The sequence below is a fragment of the Tamandua tetradactyla genome, chromosome 6, assembly GCF_023851605.1.
Source record: "Tamandua tetradactyla isolate mTamTet1 chromosome 6, mTamTet1.pri, whole genome shotgun sequence".
Taxonomy (NCBI): domain Eukaryota; kingdom Metazoa; phylum Chordata; class Mammalia; order Pilosa; family Myrmecophagidae; genus Tamandua; species Tamandua tetradactyla.
The window spans coordinates 147,097,422-147,112,542 of record NC_135332.1 but is presented as its reverse complement, the minus strand read 5'-3'; the positions used below and the strand labels follow the sequence as shown (position 1 = coordinate 147,112,542).

Sequence of the window (15,121 nt, the reverse complement as noted above, 5' to 3'; positions counted from 1 at the left end):
TTATTTTCAGTACATAATTAAAATTTGTCGCATATAAAAAAAAATGCATATGGAAGTACAAGGGGCCCCAAATAGCCAAAACCATCTTGAAAACAAAGAACAAAGTTGTGACTCACGACTTCTGGAGAAGATGGCGGCTTAGTAAGACGCGCGGGTCTTAGTTCCTCCTCCAGAAAAGCAAATAAAGAAACAGAAACAATACGAAACAGCTCCCGGAGTCACGACAGAGACCAAAAAGACAGCGTACCCCATTCTGGAACGGCTGAACGGGCAGGGAGAATCCGCTACGGTGAGATACCCAAGGGGCGCACGTTTTGACGGCCGGGGCGGCTGGCAACTGGGGTCCCCTCCATGCACGTGGCTCCCCGGTCTGACTGGGAACGTTGGATAGCGGGGCCCTCCCGTCACGCTTGGCGTCTTGGGCCAGCTGGGCAATTTGGACCGGCACTCCCCCAAGCCACGGCGGCCAGCGACCCCCGCCTCCATGCGCGGTTTCCCGGGCTGACTGCCCCGCAGACAGACGACTGCCACGAGCGCCACCTACTGGGCAGGAAAAGAAAAACAGAGCCCAGAGATTCCACAGAAAAACCTTTCAACCAGCTGGGTCCCACACCCAGGGAAATCTGATCAAATGCCCAGACACCAGCAGAAATTAATGGATGATGCTCGGAAAATTGAAGATATGGCCCAGTCAAAGGAACAAACCAATAGTTCAGATGAGATACAGGAGCTGAGACAACTAATGCTGAATATACGAACAGAAATGGAAAAACTCTTCAAAAACCAAATCAATAAATTGAGGGAGGACATGAAGAAGACATGGGCTGAACAAAAAGAAGAAATAGAAAATCTGAAAAAACAAATCACAGAACTTATGGGAGTGAAGGACAAAGTAGAAAAAATGGAAAAAACAATGGATACCTACAATGGTAGATCTAAAGAGACAGAAGCTACAATTAGTGAACTGGAGGATGGAACTTCTGAATTCCAAAAAGAAACAGAAACTATAGGGAAAAGAATGGAAAAACTTGAGCAGGGAATCAGGGAACTGAATGACAATATGAAGCGCACAAATATACGTGTTGTGGGTGTCCCAGAAGGAGAAGAGAAGGGAAAAGGAGGAGAAAAACTAATGGAAGAAATTATCACTGAAAATTTCCCAACTCTTATGAAAGACCTAAATATACAGATCCAAGAAGTGCAGCGCACCCCAAAGAGAATAGACCCAAATAGGCATTCTCCAAGACATTTACTAGTTAGAATGTCAGAGGTCAAAGAGAAAGAGAGGATCTTGAAAGCAGCAAGAGAAAAACAAGCTGTCACATACAAGGGAAACCCAATAAGACTATGTGTAGATTTCTCAGCAGAAACCATGGAAGCTAGAAGACAGTGGGATGATATATTTAAATTACTAAAAGAGAAAAACTGCCAACCAAGACTCCTATATCCAGCAAAATTGTCCTTCAAAAATGAAGGAGAAATTAAAATATTTATAGACAAAAAGTCACTGAGAGAATTTGTGACCAAGAGACCAGCTCTGCAAGAAATACTAAAGGGAGCACTAGAGTCAGATACGAAAAGACAGAAGAGAGAGGTATGGAGTAAAGTGTAGAAAGAAGGAAAATCAGATATGATATATATAATACAAAAGCCAAAATGGTAGAGGAAAATATTATCCAAACAGTAATAACACTAAAAGTTAATGGACTGAATTTCCCAATCAAAAGACATAGAATGGCAGAATGGATTACGACCCAGCAATACCACTGCTAGGTATCTACTCAAAGGACTTAAGGGCAAAGACACAGACGGACATTTGCACACCAGTGTTTATAGCAGCATTATCTACAATTGCAAAGAGATGGAAACAGCCAAAATGTCCATCAACAGACGAGTGGCTAAACAAACTGTGGTATATACATATGATGGAATATTATAATATTAAGCTTTAAGACAGGATAAACTTATGAAGCATGTAATAACATGGATGGACCTAGAGAACATTATGCTGAGTGAGTCTAGCCCAAAACTAAAGGACAAATACTGTATGGTCCCACTGATGTGAACCGACATTTGAAAATCAGCTTGGAATATATCATTGGTAACAGAGACCAGCAGGAGTTAGAAACAGGGTAAGATAATGGGTAATTGGAGCTGAAGGGATACAGACTGTGCAACAGGACTAGATACAAAAACTTAAAAATGGACAGCACAATAATACCTAAGTGTAATGTAACTAGGTTGGAACACTGAATGAAGCTGCACCTGAAATATGGTTTTTTGTTTGTTTGTTTGTGTGTTTGTATCTTTTGTTTTTGTTTTTTTCTTTTTCCTTTTTATATATATATATTTTTATTAGTATTATTATTTCAATTCTCTTCTCTATATTAACATTCTATATCTTTTTCTGCTATTTTGCTAGTTCTTTTCCTAAATCGATGCAAATGTACTAAGAAATGATGATCATACATCTATGTGATGATACTAAGAATTACTGAGTGCATGTGTAGAATGGAATGATTTCTAAATGTTGTGTTAATTTCTTTTCTTTTTTTTTGATTAATAAAAAAAATTAAAAAAAAAAAGTTGTGACTCACATTTCCGGATTTCAAACTTATTACAAAGCTACAGTGATCAAAACATAGTGGTATTCACAGGGATGAGTCTGGCCTTGGCACTGTGGGATCAACGATGCCATCCTGACCAAAAGGGGGAAAAGAAGTGGAACAAATAAGGTATCAGTGGCTGAGAGAGTTCAAACAGAGTCGACAGGCTACTCTGGAGGTCACACGTATGCAAGCTTCAGTTAGACATTGCTACCTATCATAACTTGCTAAACCCCAACCTAAACCATTCCTGACAGTCCTAAAGATTGGTGTTTTATAAGATTAGAATGTTATATAAGATTCTACAAAGGTTCAATGCACTAGAGTAACTTTCCAGAAAACTGTAACTTCCAGATGGGTCTCTGGACCAGATAAGTCCTGAAATGCCGAAGAGCCAGCCTCTCCAGAACATCAGCGAGTTCCATCCCCCTATTCCATATTATCAACAGCCCCTTTCAACATGAAATAATTAGAATTGCCATAGCCCAAATAACCCTAAAGAGTGGGATAGAAAGATCAAGGGTCATGGTGGAGTTATTCAAGAGAAGGTAGGGTTTAACAAAAGAGTATGATTACTGAATCATTATATTGATATTTCTTTTAGTCTCCAGTACCTTAGAGCAGCTAGAAGTAAAAATCTAAGATGGTAGAATTATAACCCATACCAAACTCTGGAATCTGTTCTACAACTAATTGTTGTGATATGATTTGAAATTTATTGCGTTTTTGTATATATATGCTATTTTTCACAAAAAAGAAAAAAGTATTTCTTCTAGCCTCCAGTATTTTGAGCAGCTAGAAGGAAAAACCTGAAATAGTGGAATGGTAACCCATAACAAACTCTGAAATCTGTTCTGTAACTAGTTATTGAAGTATATTTTGAAAATCACTGCTTTTTCTTTTTTTTTTGTATATAATGTATTTAACAACAAAAAAACTATAGAAAAAAACATTGCTGAAAGAATTAAATAACAAATATATGGGAAAAAATGGTAATGGATGCTGGAGATAGTGGCACAACATTAATATACTAAGTTGCATATTTCAAAATGGTTAAAATGCGAAATTTTATGCTGTATATGTGTTATTATGGTAAAAACTTTAAAACAACAGAACTGCACCACATAAAGCGTGAAACTTAATGTACACTATGGACTTCAGTTAATAATAAAATCTTAATAATATTTGTTCATTGATTGTAACAAATGTACCACACTAGTGCAAATGTTAACAGTAGGGAAAATTATGCATGCCTGTGTGTGTTGGGAGGGGGTGGGTATATGGAAGCTCTGCACTCTCTGTGTAATTTCACTCTCTGTGTAAAAAAGTCTATTTTTCTTTCTTTAATTCCAGTGGTCACAAAATTGGGATGGATCAACGTAGTAGACGGCTTCCAAGACGGCCCCCAGTGATTTTCGCTCTCTGCTATTCAAGCCCTTGGGTAGTGTCCTCCCACGTTGTTCTGGCTAATCTGTGTACTCAGTAGGATATTTTGGAAATGATGGTGTGTGGCTTCCAAGACTAGGTCATTTAAAAAAAAAAAAGGCTGACTTCCAGCTTGATCACTTGCTCTGGGGGAAGTCAGCTGCTCTGCTCTGAGGACACTCCAGCCGCCCCGTGGGAAGGTCCGCACGGTGAGGAACTAAGGCCTTTGCCATCAGCTAGCACTCTCATCCCACCCTGTGACAGCGCCGCTTCCGACGCGCTCCCGGGCCAGTGTGATGGTGGAGGACACGCCTAGAGCGCCTTGCAGCGCCGTGTGCTCCCTGAGGTCCATATCGGTGCCTCTGGACTCATTCTTCCGCCTTTTTGACAGAGCCTGCCCTTCCGCCCTCCCTCGCAGCCAGCCTGCTCCTGCTTTCCCAGGGCAGTCCTTTTGGAGGGAAGGACGCCTATCGCGGGCGGAAACGGGAGAGGCAGCCCGGGCTCCCCGGTGCCTTCAAGCCCGCTGCGCTCCCTCCTCTACAGGCCTGGCTGCCTGAACAGGCGCGGATGGGGTGGGGGGTGATCTCTACTGATGGGTAAAACCCAGCAGCTATTGGCTAAGTGCAGGCAAGGCCCCTGCTCCTCAGTTTTGTGTTGTTTTGTTTTGGCAAGGACTGAACTCTGATTCTCAGCTTCCCAGTTCTGAAAACAGGATTTTTCAGTGCATTAATCTCTCAGTGACATAGTAGAGTTAGTAAATTCCACAAGACTGCTGTGCAAGCCAGAATGTCAATTTATTACTTTGGGGGAGTGGGGGGTGAAGTGAAGTAACCTTAGCCTCTGTAACAGTCTAGAGATTTAAGTGTCTCCCCCACAGGTATTCCTGCTCAGGCAGCTCCCTCCAGCAGCGATTCAGGAACCCGGGTTCATTCCAGCTTGTGATGTGACTCCCCTGGCCCCAAAATATGGCTTCCAAGGTCATTCTTGGTACTTCCTTCCATGTCAGGATAGCCCCACTGGCTAATATCTGCTGCTGACGGCCCTCTGCCACCTGACTCCCAAGGAAGGAGGTGAGGCCCTGTGTAGTTGGGCAATCTGGAAGGTGAAAATGAACGTGTGAAACCCAGGTTCTTCCTCTGTGTTTTCTCTGGGGCATTAGTTTTCTTTAAGGAGCACAAGTTCTGCTGCTGCAGCTGGGTAGGCAAGCTTGATTTGCTTTGGGGTTCAGAATTAGGGGGCCCATTTGCCTGCAGATGTAAGCCAGATTCTATAACATCAAGTTAATAGGCCCCTCAAATGCCTTACTCCTTTGTCTTCTCATTTGGCTGAGAACTCAGGCTGGGAAGAGAGGAGCTATTTATCAAGACACCGTAAATCCCTGCCCTTCTGCTATATATTTTGTTTTTGCTTCATACTATAATTAATTCAATAAATACTAGTTTTTCCAGGGTCATGCACAGTTCTTGACACATAGGAGGTATTCATGTTTGTTGGATGAATGACTGAAAAATAGGAAAGTAAGAAACACAAAAAATATCACCTTAAAAAACAGAACCACAATAAAAAGACACTGACAATTTCTGGTTTTCTGGAGCACAATTTGGCGATATTTATCAAGATCCTGGAAAATGCTCATATTTTATTTCAAGGATTCCATTTCCAGGAATTTATCCTAAGGAAATACAAAGGATATGCACAAAAAAGTTTGTCCAATGATGTTGGCCATGACCTTATTTAAAATGACAAATGTTGAAAACAACTTGAATATTTTTTATCGGTAAGGTTCTTTGTTACAGGCATCAGAAACTGAGTCTGGCTATTTTAAGCTAAAAAACAAAAAATAGGCGAGGGGGAATATTTTTAAAGGATCCTAGATTGCTCATAGCATCCCTGGGAAAATCAGGGAAGCAGTCGTGGAGGCTTGGAACAAGACTCAGAAGGAACTGCAGGACGTCTAAGGAAGATAATGAAGACAGCCGCTGGGTACAGACCCTGCAGCTGGTACTGCCAGCTCCGCAGGACACCAGGGCTCTGGAACCTGATGCAGCTGCCTGCCCTACATCTCCTTCACCCGATTGGAGGCCTTGCAGTCCCTGCTTTTTTTTACATCCTTTCGATTGAAAGTCAGGCACAGTTCAGGATGTGTGCCCAGAATCAAGCTGCAAGGAAGCCTGGGAAAAGGAGCGCTCTTTTCAAACCCTCTGGAGGTTTTGTCTCATTTGGGAGTCTTTAAACATGGGAAGAGGATGGAAGAGGGTTCACTCTTCTGCAGGTCCAAGTCTAAGAGGATAATTAAGTAAATTACGGTACGTCCAAATGGTGCAATAGTATGGGGCCTTTTTTTAAAAAAATCATGCTGTAGAAGAAGATATTTAGAAGACTTGAAGAAATTTCTATGAAATATTAAGTGAAAAAAAAGAATTATGAAATAGCATGACCCCAAATATGTTTTTTTTAATTCTATGTACATAAAAATGGAATTATATTCAACAGAATGTTAACAGAAAAGACTTTTCTATTAGTCTTTGGTTCAACTTTGGGAGGTTGAACCACAGGGGATTTTCTTTTCATATTTTATGCATTTATGGGATTTTCTAAATAAGTGAACATGCATTTTTATAACTAGAAAATGTTATGCAAAAATTGTCAAGAGACTAGATGTGAGCAAAATAGACATGTTAAATGAAACATTTTAATAACGATTTTTTCTAGAACACTGTAGCACTCCACCTGAAAAAGAAAATTGATTGCAAACTGTCAAAACCTCACCTCACCAAGACCTCTGTAAATCCAGGGAGGCCTAGGAGACATGGGTCAGAGCTGACGAGTCTTCCTTCACATTCTGTAGCTATCATCTTGTCCACCTCTTATGTAGGAACAGGCCTGTGGGATGGTGCAGGCTTGGAGCCAGCACTCTGCACCTCCCCACCCCTAGGAATATTCATGCAGGGGACACAGTAAGTGCAGAAACCACAGGTGCCTTGGAATGGAGGGCGGCAGGGCCCGTTTAGGAACCGTTTTGCTATGGGGATGGTGGCAATATCCAAATGGGCTGCAACTGGGAACAAACTGCTCCAGTATAAGCCCCCAAGGCTTCCCAATCAGCGGAAGGATCAGTCCCCAACTAAGGAAGCCTTGGTGCGAGCAAGAAAAGGTCAAGCTTTCAGGATACAGAGTATAAAGAGACAGAAAAATTGTGACAAGGAAAGGTGTTTAAAATAAATAAATAAAAACAGCTCGAAGATGGTATAATCTAGGAAGGCTTAGAGTATATAATGATAGTGACTAAATGTACAAATTTAAAAAATGCTTTTGCATGAGGAAGAACAAAGGAATGTCATTACTGCAGGGTGCTGAAAATAGATGGTAATTAATATTTTAAAATTTCAACTTATATGTGAGACTAAAGCAAATAATGTTTATTTGGTACAAAATTTATATTTTGACTAGTGCATTTCCTACTATAACTTATGTAGATAGCTTGGTTGAATAACATAAGTTCATGGAACCTTGGGTAGGACATGAGATTTTGTTGGTTTGTCCAGAGTGATGCCCTGATGAATCCCAGAGTGAGTTGATCAGTGAGTGGGAAAGTATTTGCAAAGTCCCCTTTGGGAAATGGTGAGAATGAGGGAAAATTCAACTTCCCCAAGTTGAATTCTTGATATTCTCACAATCAGTGTGGACAACCAAAGCTATAGGCTGAGCCCCCAGACTTGGGGTTTGTTCATATGAAACTTAATCCCACAAAGAATAGGTCAAGTCTACTTAAAATTTAGGCCTAAGAGTCACCCCCAAGAGAGCCTCTTTTGCTGCTCAGATGTGGCCTCTCTCTCCAGCCAACACAGTAAGCAAACTCACCACTCTCCCCCTGTCTACGTGGGACATGACTCCCAGGGCTGTGGACCTTCCTGGCAACGCGGGACAGAAATCCTAGAATGAGCTGAGACTCAGCATCAAGGGATTGAGAAAACCTTCTCGATGAAAAGGGGAATGAGTGAAATGAGACAAAGTGTCAATGGCTGAGAGATTCCAAACAGAAAGGAGAGGTTATCCTGGAGGTTATTCTTACACATTAAGTAGATATCACCTTGTTATTCAAGATGTAATGGAGAGGCTGGAGGGAACTGCCTGAAAATGTAGAGCTGTGTTCCAGTAACCATGTTTATTGAGGATGATTGAACAATGATATAGCTTTCACAATGTGACTGTGTGATTGTGAAAACCTTGTGTCTGATGCTCCTTTTATTTACCTTGTCAACAGACAAGTAGAACATATGGAATAAAAATAAATAATAGGGGAAAAAAACAGCTCAAAGCAAAAAAATGCACAAAATATACAGCCAAAGGCTGCTGGCATTGAAGAGATGAAGGAAAAAAATAAACACTTGCTGAGCACCGCCAACAGGCCTGGCAGACCTGGGCTGAGTGTTTTAGGGTGTATTTATCTTCTCTGAGCCAGCTAATCACTCCTAAGGAGGCCCAAATGCAAATCAGGCCCATGGTCTGAAAGATTTGAGATAGTTAATTATTTCCCAAATAAAAGCCCTGTTGGTACAAATGTCCTTTCTAAGGGTTCTTGAATTCTTATCAGAAAAATTATTCGCTTTTGTCAGACCACAAAAAGTGGTGGGGTCTCTAGAGGGAGTATGCTAAAATGCCTGTTGCTCTGTTCACGTCATTTAGAGATGCTTATTTAAAGTGCAGTTTCTAGGAGCACTGAACCTATTGAGTGGTCCAAGGGGATCCTGAGGCTCTATTTGGAAATAGGCTCCCAGGTGAGTCATCTGCACAGTCAAGTTTGAGAACCATGTAGCCGGCTGTCTTCTCCCAGGTCTGAGGGGTTCAGCCCTGAGCAAAGGCAACTGACCACTCAGTTGACCTTAGTCCTGGCACTGGCTCTGTCATTTTGTAGGCGTGGGACCTTGAGCACATGCTCTGCCTCCTGTGCTGTCAGATGGTGTAACAATACCTCTGGACTTCTGGGCAAGCTTGCTAGGATGACAAAATGAGATAACAGGGATCAGAGAAATGAAGGCACATTAAAAGTTAACTACACCCTGCAAATGTGAGGCAGTGTGACTGCATCAGATAACTGCATGAGTTTGGAAGGTTTAGAACTCAGTGTTCTGGTGGTGGGTGGGGAGTAGGAGGTACTGGGTAAGATTCTGTGGAAGACAGAGAAGGCCTACAGGTCAGAATTCAGGGACTGTGAGGGGAGAAGTCCAGAGGCTATGCTGCTTTAACAGACTAGAGCCAGCCCAGGAAAGATAACTGATTCCTCCTGGGAAGGATAAATGGAGTCCTTGTGCCATTTAACTGGCCTTTCTTGGACCCGCCCTCTAGCACCACCCTCCTGGCATGGAGTGTGTAGCTGTCTGCAAGAGTCCTGATGTTGGTTCCTAGCCCAGTCATATTCCAATCCTGACAGCCGAACTTGATTGACCTGGCAGTTTGTTGGAGAGAAGCACTGGACTGCAGGTGGCCTTTGCTGGGCTTTGGGCCAGAACTCAGGGTGGGGGCCCCTCAGATGTGGCCTAGCCATAGTACAGGGCAAAGGGAGGTCAAAGGGGCAGGTGGTGAGACGCCAGGCCCTGAGCAGGAGTGTCTAGGAGGCTTTGCCCTGGCTTGGGTAGGCTTGAGCTCTCCAGGAGACCTTCCTCTGTGAGCTAACCTTCCACCCCATCCCAAATGGAGGCCAGGTTGCCTGTGGAATGTGTTCTTTCCCTCCTCCGCTTGTGAAGTAGTAACTAATCAGACCAACATAACTACCAGTCATAGACCACAGGGCAGGCTCTAGGAAGACAACAGTGGACATTACAACATTCCTATTTTCAAGTTGCTTCCAATCTAGTGGTTCTTACCTTTTAGTTTATACCTAAATCCCTGGAGAGCATGTTAAAAATGTTGACCCCAGCCCCAGAGATTCTGACTGAGCGAGGCTGGAATGGGAAAAAAGCATCTGCCTATTAACAAGAGCTTCAGGTGATTATAATGGGCTGGGGCTGGGGCTATGTGGTCTTCTACCCAGACTTGGAGAGAAAACTGCTCTGGAGTTAAACCCTTTGGGGAGGAACATGGTGAGGGCCAGCCTTTGGGAACGTCGCCTGTTTCCTGCTGACCAGTTGGTGAGTTGACTTTTAAAGAGGGAAGGAAAGGGTACCACCGGTGAACGAGGGGACTGTTGACTCCTCTGCCAGCCAGCTCGCTGGCTTCCTTGAGCGCACTGATTTTGCCTGGCAGGTGGCTCACTTGAGCTAGGTTCCCCTAGTGGATTTTTTTCTTGTTTTTTTTTGTCCATTAATTCTTTTCCCTTCTGGTTTCATGGCAAACTGTGAGTCTGGATAACTTTGTGATTCTCATCCATTTAGAATCTTAAACATATCTCTTTCAGACTCAGAAAGCTACTGTGATTAACCCTCCCCACGTTCAAAATCATTCTAACTCGGAATTGGATTAGGAAGTCTGTTAAATGCGCACAATGTAATTAGAGCTCTATTCTACCACCACCACCCCCACACACAAGTTTTAAATTCTACTAAAAACTAGAACAATTACTGAAAAGGCAAATAGCCAGGGTTTTGTTGTTGTTGCTGTTTTGGAAGTTAGCCTGGGGGGGAAATGGATTAGATTAGGTTCTTGAGTCTGGTGAGCAGAATAAATTTGAATAAAGTTTTCTAGGGTGTCTGAGGTACGGATCTCCAAGGTTCTCTATTCAAATTATTTTAAAGAATTTTTCTAATACACTTTTTGAAATGAGTGGTGTTCTAGTTTGCTAGCTGCCGGGATGCAACACACCAGAGATGGATTGCCTTTTAATAAAAGGGGATTTATTTTGTTGGTTCTTCAGAGGAAAGGCAGCTAACTTTCCACTGAGGTTCTTTCTTACGTGGAAGGCACAGGATGGTCTCTGCTGGTCTTCTCTCCAGGCCCCTGGGTTCCAACAACTTTCCCCGGAGTGACTTCTTTCTGCATCTCCAAAGGCCTGGGCTGAGCTGCTAGTGCTGAGATGAGAAATGCTGAGCTGCTTAGCAGTGCTACCTTGCAATCTCTCATTTAAGCACCAGTCAATTAAGTCAAACGTCACTCATTACAGCAGACACGCCTCCTAGCTGACTGCAGATGTAATTGGCAACAGATGAGGTTCACATACCATTGGCTTATGTCCGCAGCAACAAGACTAGGTATGCTCACCTGGCCAAGTTGACAACTGAATCTAACTAACACAGGTGGTTTCTAAATAGGTTGTAGGAAACAAGAAAAACAATTGAAAGAAAAGTGAAGCACCCATGCTATTGTGGGCCAGTAATTGTATATTGTGGATGGACTCTGCATCCTATTGACCACAAGCGATTTTGAAAAATTAGTTTAGAGTCCATGCATCCAGCTCAACTATTGCTCTAGAAGAGGAGGAGAACATGCATTGGGAGAACACCTGGCTCCCCCATCTCTCCCATACCCCTCACTGCTCTCCTGCCTCCAGTCTCTCTCATCCAGTATCCAACCCGTGCACCCGGGATTAACAGCTGAACAGCCAAGGCCCTGCCTCAAGTCGCTCACAATCTGGAGATGAAATCTTTACGTCTTTATCATCTCTGCTTTTCTTGCAGTCCTTGGGCAATTCCGCTCAAATGCCTTGTGCCAGATTTTGCTGTGTAAGGCTGATATTTTTACACAGGCTTCATCTCCTCTTCTAGAGTGCAAGTATGAGGTCTAAAAATGATTATATACTACAAGCTGTGTGTGTCAGTAACATATAATTTTAAAGATAACCCTGGGACTAAGGAAAATCAGAATATAGGGTAAAGGATGACAGTGTCTGTATTTTAGAACTTCACCTACTATATGAGAACATAGGAAGAGAATTTAATTTTGTCCAAAATCTAAATTTTCTCTAGCACATAATCTAACTCAACTGGCTGGATAGTTTATTTAGACAACCCAATTATACGGAGCCCAGAATGGGAATGAGGGCTTGTAATTCTGTACAGCTTAGTGAAATACCTGATATAACCCAGAGTATGTTGGGCAGATAATTCTAAAATATCAGCAAAGTCCCTTGAGGGATAGGAGAAAAAATATGGAACTCTTAAACTTTCCCATCTGAGAAAGCCCAGATACTCTCTCAAACACTAGGGACCCCCAAGTAAATAGGTCAAGCCCTTGATCTTGAGGCTTGCATTATGAAACTTATTTCTGTAGCAGAGAAGCTAAGCCTATTTATAATTGTGCCTGAGCTACTTCTAGAGAACCTCTGTTGTCGCTTAGGTGTGGCCTCTCTCTCTCTAAGCCCACTTCCGCAAGTAAAATCATTGCCCTCCTCCCTATGTGGGACATGGTTCCCAGAGATGAGCCTTCCCTGGCACTGTGGGATCAACAACACCTTCCTGACCAAAAGGGCAGAAAGAAATGTAACAGAATAAGGTATCAGTGGCTGAGAGATCGAGTCTAGAGGCTCTAGAATACTAGAGGCTACTCTTTGGCAAGCTTCAGCTAGATATTGTTAATTGCCAAGGTTTGCCAAGCCCCAGTCAATGTTATTCCTGTTAACCCTAAAGAATACTCAGGGCTCAATCTGAGATGCTTCAGGAGTTGCATGCACTAACTTTACTTTTCAGAAACTTAAAAACTTCAGATGGTTCCTAGGCCAGATAAGTCCTGAAACCCTAAGGTACTGGCCTCTCCAGGACCATCAACCAGTTCCATCCCCCCATCCCATGTTGTCAACACCCTTTGTCAACATGAAAACAGTTAAAATGGGAATAACCCAAATATCCCTAAATACTGGGAGAAAGATCAAAGGAAAGGAGGGGTTATAACAGAGAAGACAGGATTTAACAAATTATTATGACTACTGAATTATTGTATTGATATTTCTTTTTAGTCTCCAGTGTCTTGGAACAGCTAGAAGGAAAAAGCTGAAATTGACCTGGCAGTTTGTTGGAGAGAAGCACTGGACTGCAGGTGGCCTTTGCTGGGCTTTGGGCCAGAGCTCGGGGTGGGGGCCCCTCAGATGTGGCCTAGCCATAGTACAGGGCTGTAACCCATACCAAACGTTGAAGTCTGTTCTAGAACTACTTGTTAAAATGTACTTTTGAAATGTATTGCTTCTCTGTATATATGTTATATTTCACAATAAAAATTTATTTTTATAAATAAATAGAATTTTTTTTTTTTAATAAATAACCCTGGGAATGTGGGCAGCTTGGGAAGTGTCTTACTCCCCTAGTCAGCCCAAGCTAGCTTCTTGTCAGAGTAAGAGTGAGGCTCATATGTCCCCCAAACAGCTAGAAGCTGAGACCTGGAGAAATCGGGATTCTTCTTCTTTTTTTTTTTTTTTTTTTTTAACCTGGGCAGGCACCGGGAATCAAACCCAGGTCCTCTGGCATCGCAGGCAAGCATTCCTGCCTGCTGAACCACCGTGGCCCACCCAGAAATTGGGATTATTGTGGAGTAGAAGAGACTCTAGGGAAATGAGAACTCATGTCAGGCACTTCCCGTTAGCCAGGATGACAGGCCACAACCTCCATTCACAGAAGAAAGAAAATGTAGACATAAGTTTAAGTTGCTGCAGGAAGATTCATATATATAATTTTTTAAGTGTATTTTTTTTTCTTTAAATTCTAGAGGAATCAGAAATTATCAAAGACCTAGGGTTCTGTTGGCAGAAGAACAAAGCAGCCATCCTGCCTTGGAAAGTGAGGGTCCTGAAAGAGGGGGCAGGACTCGGAATCTCCTTGGTGCCCTGGGGCCCTGTTGCCTGTGACCGCTGCATCCCAGGGCTGGCCTACCCCCGCCTCTCGGCCGAGCACTGAACTGGAACAATCCTCCCCTGTTATCCACCCTCCTTGGTGTCACAGAAAGGACCAAGCCTTGTAAACCCAACGTGCTAGGCGTGGAAGGCATTTATTTTAATGTGTTTAAAGAAACAACAACATCATTTCTCGACTCCTTGCTGACCTTTCTTTCTGCCAGTGAGTGGTATGAACTTCAGTTAACCTTTGATGCAGCTTTGACTTCAGAGCTGGATGGATCTGGCAGTTTGTAGAAAGAGAATTTCTGACCCTGGTCTAGATCAGAAAGGGTGTCTGGCAGCCCTGATCTGGCTGGGCCTGGTGATCATTAATGTTTCTGTTACCTTCCCATCCCCTTTTCCTTGGCTGGGATTCCTAGAAGCCTAGGACCCAACTTATTCTCTCAGAAGCTTTTCCAGGGTGTCCAGGACCCACTCATGTTCCCGGTGGGCTGGGCTGGGTGATGAGTTCTGTTACTTTAATCCCCCACTACTCCCAGTCTTCCCAGTTCCTGGAACCAGAAGTGTGTGGAAACTAGGAATTTCCTCTAATCATTGGACGTAACCTGTACAGAAGGCAAATGTATTCGTCTCCTAGGGCTGCTGTAACAAAGCGCCTAAGGTGACTTAAAACAAGAGAAATCTATTCCTTCACAGTTGTGTGATTGAGAAACGAGGATTGAATGGATGATTTTGATTACTGAATCATATTCCTTTTTGCTTTCTGGGATATTGGAGTAGACAGAGGGGAAATACCTGAGATTCTCTAAGCTATAATTCAGCTGCCCTGATATCTGAAATGATTGTAAAAGCCTTTCTCGTGTGCCTTTGTGACTAAGACTTGTTAGGCCCTTTATCTGGTCATTTTCTTATAAGGCAAAGGCCCTAATGCTATTGAAGAATTTGAAGTCAGCCATTAACTAGCATTAGCCATGGACATTTGTATCAGCTAGACTCTGCCATTGAAAGATAACTTGTCTCCCTTCCTCTGGGCTTACACCTTTAGTATTGAAGTGATAGTTCTGTTTCCCCTCCTTTCAGTTTATGTTCTCCTATTGAAATGACAATAACACCAGCTCCTTTTATGCTTTGAACTTGCTATCTGAAATGACCTCCTCTTCACTTGCTAAAATCCTTAAAAGCCTTGAACTCCCTAAACACAGGGAGACAGGTTTTGGGCTGCTAGGCCATCTGCTCTCTACTACATGCCTAGTAATAAACTCTTTGAAACCCCGGTGTCTCAAGAATTGGATATTGAGCACGTCGGGCAAGAGAATCCACGACCTTTGTCTGGTAA

The 15,121-nt window shown here is 42.8% G+C and overlaps 1 long non-coding RNA gene across 1 annotated transcript; it reads left to right on the top strand.

Moving 5' to 3' along the window:
• Nucleotides 1–9,070: 9,070 nt before the first annotated feature.
• Nucleotides 9,071–13,961, top strand: LOC143686416 (uncharacterized). The gene is made up of 4 exons (XR_013177128.1): nucleotides 9,071–9,143; nucleotides 10,063–10,159; nucleotides 12,916–12,995; nucleotides 13,659–13,961. It is a non-coding gene; the product is annotated as an uncharacterized LOC143686416 (long non-coding RNA).
• The last annotated feature ends 1,160 nt before the right edge of the window (nucleotides 13,962–15,121 follow it).